Source organism: Drosophila takahashii, chromosome 2L (assembly GCF_030179915.1).
Source record: "Drosophila takahashii strain IR98-3 E-12201 chromosome 2L, DtakHiC1v2, whole genome shotgun sequence".
NCBI lineage: Eukaryota > Metazoa > Arthropoda > Insecta > Diptera > Drosophilidae > Drosophila > Drosophila takahashii.
The window spans coordinates 13,024,176-13,029,040 of record NC_091678.1 but is presented as its reverse complement, the minus strand read 5'-3'; the positions used below and the strand labels follow the sequence as shown (position 1 = coordinate 13,029,040).

General features: G+C 41.0%; 1 long non-coding RNA gene across 2 annotated transcripts; it reads right to left on the bottom strand.

The window, feature by feature from the left end:
• Nucleotides 1-586: 586 nt before the first annotated feature.
• LOC108054103 (uncharacterized) lies at nucleotides 587-4,069 on the bottom strand. Of its 2 annotated transcripts, none has more exons than XR_011419378.1 (3): nucleotides 3,724-4,069; nucleotides 3,060-3,663; nucleotides 587-682 (listed from the first exon to the last, which is right to left on the bottom strand). It is a non-coding gene; the product is annotated as an uncharacterized lncRNA (long non-coding RNA). The 2 variants fall into 2 exon arrangements; XR_011419376.1 differs by lacking the exon at nucleotides 587-682 and having other exon boundaries at nucleotides 3,507-3,663; nucleotides 3,724-3,804; nucleotides 3,862-3,903.
• Between the last annotated feature and the right edge of the window lie 796 nt (nucleotides 4,070-4,865).

Below are 4,865 nucleotides of genomic sequence, written 5' to 3'. Positions count from 1 at the left end.
GCACACTTAATTTTATTTAAATATTTATTTAAAAATTCTATTTGTATTTTGCAATATTTTGCCGCACTTTGTATCCGTTCCCTGAACCGCACACTTACAGAATCCACGACGAACTGAAGTGGTGAACCAACTTCGGCATCCATGTTACGCGAGGTTCGACTTAACAGAGGGAAATTTTGTGAGGAAGCAGAATGAAAAGTGTTTCCATCGAACATGTTGGAAGTCCTTAGTCCTGTGGAACTAACACAACTTCCACCTTTCTTTTATTAAGGTAAATGGTTGATTTATTTTATGAAATCGTAGTTTATGAAGTGATGTGTAAATATTAAATGTAACAGACTAAAATCCTAAATGTTTGTAAAAATATTTTTAAAAATATTTTTGCCTAATAGCAGTAACACACAATACTGTAAGTTAGTTTTCACAAACACCAACTGATTTCTAAATTTATCGACTTTCACAGTGGTAAATCCATTGAAACCTTTTATGGAGCTACATAATACTGGCTTTATTCCGTGGAAAATCTGCCATATTTCTCGAGTTCCACCTGTCAGCGGTGAGACCTCTCCGCAACTCCATTTCCACACGGCCACGATATCCGGCGCAACAAATTGCTTGTCATGTTAACAGCACTCCGCCATCGCATTGCTTTAATTACCCGGGCTCATATGTTGGGCGACACCTAAAAAGAAACCCAAAAGAATGCCATATAAATGAGAACTCATCTGCTTGAAGGGGTGCGTGGGCAATGTGGGCGTGGCAAATTACCCCCTAGTTTATCACAGACCCCAGAACATCCCATGGTAACTGATATCTTTGTTTACTCAGTTGCGTTGTCAAATGTCTGGCCATGATTTTTTGCCTTTGTTGGCCTGCTTCTTTTGTTTTTGGCTTTGAAAAATACTTGCGATTGTGGGCGTGTGTCAACCTAGATGTCTGGACGCCCTGGGCGATGAAAAATCTATATTTAAATGCAATAATATCATCATCGTCTGGGCCGAACCAAAAAAGTTCACACAACAAATTAGCGAAATCAATTTGAAAATTTCATCGAGTTCTCTAACTTTGCCTTGGGGTCAGCAGCATTTAAGGCTCACTCGCACAAACAAACACACCTCGTCCCTTGGCCAGCAAATTGTTGAGGTCATTGCGAGTTTGAGTTCTGATGCCGGGCTAACTTTCGATGCAAAGGCGAAACTTTTAAGTAGTGGCTTAAATTTTATATTTCTGCCCAAAATTTTCGCTTTGCCCTTGCCTTTGGCAAGTTTAAATGTTTGCTGGGAATTTTAATTCATTTATAAAATATGCTCGGCCCACTCGGCTGCCGTGTGGATTAAGTGCAGTCGCTTGGTCGACTCTTAAATTAATGAAATTCTGTGTGTTTCCAGTGTAAGTTAGCCGCAGGCTTTTTGTCTCTGCACCAATTAGCAGACTTCATGGAAACAGCTGGAAACTATATTTATGTGAGCTAAGCGCTGGCCGAGTTTTTTGATAAAGAAAGAACGTTTGTGAGAAATTCTCCTTGTGGTCCGGTTTATTATTCAACAGAGGGTGTGGGTTCCAAGCAGCAACAAGTTATAGAAATGTTTTTGTTGATATCTCTTTGAGAATATATTTGATAACTAAAAATATTTTTATATTTTAAAGCCATATCTTTAAAACACATTTTTAAAGTATCAAAAAAGTTATCTCCCCGGCTTTCAAATGGCATTTCAGATTTTATTTGGACCAGAAACCCAACCGATGGTCTACAATCAGCCGGATCGGTTACTTCAATTGGCAATCTATTGTCTAACCCAGCGGTCGGCAGCGCCCTATTAAGTGAGCATAGGGTTTTGTTCTGCCGGCGCGCTGCTCGCACATGTATAACGTAGAACAGCGGTCTGCACACACACATCGATGAGCTGCCCAGTGCAAATTACTCACACAAATATAAAACAAAATGTCAACGTATGTGTGTGCCGACCGCTGGTCTAACCTAATGTTTGCTCTCCTGCGGCCAACGATACGTGGCTCGAGCCCCTGAAGAATTTAGTTTCGGCAAAGTTTTCCCTGCATTCTTAGCCTGGCCAAATGTTAAATGTTTTCGTTTGTAACGAATAACGTTAATTTAGGCAGCTGGAAAACTTTCCGATGCAACGCACGCTTTTAGTCATCGGCTGTGCTCGTCGGCTTGAGGGGTGGTTTAATGGTGTTGCACCGAAAAATGCCTACGCGTTGTCAGCCTATCTTAAAATTAGCGTGCTGCGACAAAATTCATTTCCCAGATACACATAGACATGCACTGTAAAACGTAACTACAACCGGAGATAACAAAACTACGAACTTGACCCCTGACGTTCTCGGACATACACAATTTACATACAACCACTGATCTTGTTGTGGTCGATAGCCCACCCTACCTTGGCCGTTTCTTCCTTTGAAAGACTTCCTTCAACGGCCCCTTCACATCTTACCGGCGCTGCCCCAGCTCGAGTTCAACTACTAAATTTCTTTAGAAATACATTATAATTTATATACTAAAACTACCATTGAACATTAAACATAGAAACATAAAAAATATAAATTCGAGAGTTTAAAAAAAAAATGGGGACGTAATAATAAAAAAAAATACCAACTAACATTTAAACATTAAATTAAAATAAATTCTTAATTGGTTGTGCCCTAGATTGCATTCGCAAATCGTAATCCTCTAATTTCGCTTATGCGACTGCAGGCCGAGCTGCCAAACATATAAAACCAATTAAATCGAAACCAAAACAAAAACATATGTGCATCCGCTAGAACGAAAACTTCGTCAGCAGGCCGAGACAAAACCACCAGGCGCGCATGCGCGATTGCTAGCGAGCGCTGATGCCGCTGCTCATGCGCCCGAGTGGCGGCGAGGGGAAAGGGAGGGATGTTAGCGCGCTATGTTCTTATCTCTTCTTTGCTTCGCTTTTAGTTGTCGCGATGCATTGCGCCTGTGCGCTTTGCCTAATATTTGACTCGCAAAATTTCTCTGTTTCGCGCTCGCTTATTTAGAGTTAAATTGTTTAGATTTTATAAGTTTGACTCACTTCATTACCAGTGCCGCATCCTACGTTGAAAGCGCTTCCATACGAGGCTACCGCATCTGTGGAGTAAAATATATTTAAAAGCAAATTTCGCCTGCCTCGCTAACAAGCCTCGCGCATATTATGTAATGTTTTTTTTCCTTTTACTTTGTTTGTTTTGCTCGCGCTACGTTCGACTTTTGTTCTAGTTTGGTTTTAAGGCTGTTTGTTTATCGATTTGGTTTTGTTTTAAATAAAAGTAATAAAAAAAAGAAAAGTAACTTAATTATTAAAATCTAATGTTATTTTAAAAGGGTTTGGGCGGGAATAAATTCCGCTGGATTGGGAGCTCCGATTCAGGAAGAAAACGAATGGTCGGAAAAAAATTTGTGTGTTACGCCGAAGAAGCGGCGTCCGGTGGAAAATCCGGAAGCTGCGGCCTTTCCTCTGCGTCTGGCCGATGGATGGCTCGTCTGGCTTCGACGACGCTTTTATACGATTCTCTTTGGGTGGCGCTTAAAAGCGCCGTTGTCCAATAGTGGCGACTCGCGCCTCAGATGCCACGAGTTGAGACGCCCTGTGGTTGTACCGCCTCTCAGTGGATTCTGCCTCGAAGCGTTCGTTGGTCCTGTGCCACAAAGCCTAAATTAGCGGTCTAGCCACCCTCAATTCGCAATCTTTCACTCACCCTTCGCGAGCCACTGCAGTTGCAAGTGGCCAGAAAAACACACAAAAGGTATTTAAGGTGCACGCTAAAGCTATGTTGAAGCTGCAACAAGAGCTCATTAGCATTAGCATTAACATGACAAACTTTTCCTTTACCCACTTTTAATTTCACACACTTGAAAATTCACTTTGCTTATGGCTTGCGGCCGCCAGTGGGCCGCCTTATATACCCCCGCAAGACGCCACCAAGCCGCTATTCCACCACTCCGCCATTCAGCAACGGAGAGGCGCGAAAATCTTTGCAACTCCTTGCTCTCGATCAACCTACACAGCCACAGTTTTCCCGGATCTATTAGGAGCGCAGCATGTTGCTCTACCTCTCCCAAATGTTCTTAAGCCCAAATGTTGCTAAGCACCCGCAAAGAAAATGTTGCTAAGCCTCGCCGGTGCAGGTCTAAGCTAAGTCTATTTCTATTTCCAGATACATTCCTGGTACACGCGCCCTTACACGTTCAGGAACTTTTTAAATGCTTTCACGATACTTGGCTCTGTTTTGCGGCTACCTCAGTTACCTCTGATACCTCTGGCCAAATCAAAGTGCGCAACTTTTACTTACTTTCCTTACTTTTATTTCTGCGGTCGCTTGGCAACATCTTGAATGAAATTTATGCTCCTTACACTTGTTATCCATACGAAGACAAATCGATGAATGTGTGGTACACTGGGGAAAATTATTTAAACAGATTTTGTGGGGTATTTTAAATTCTTAAATATCATTCCATAGTTTGACTAATGATCTATAATATTTTATATATTATAATTACTATTACTACCAGTTACTACCGAATTGAAATCATTAAGAACAGTGTCGAAAAGTATGCAACAATATTTTTAAGTACAAGAATCAGATTAATATATTTTCTTTTTATGACTGCATATTTAAAGACATATTTCTGAGTGATTACATACTTTACATTATTTTTCTTATGGATGAATGACAAGTTTTTCATGCCTATTTTTCTGAGTGTCGTATTTTCGTGCTGGTCCATAATTTATTGAATTGGAACTTAGGAGGCAACATTAATTTATTTGCCAGCTGCAGAGCGCTTTCTGTTTACCTCCGGAGCTCCAAAGTGCAGTTGCCGTAGGACCTGAACTTGGGTT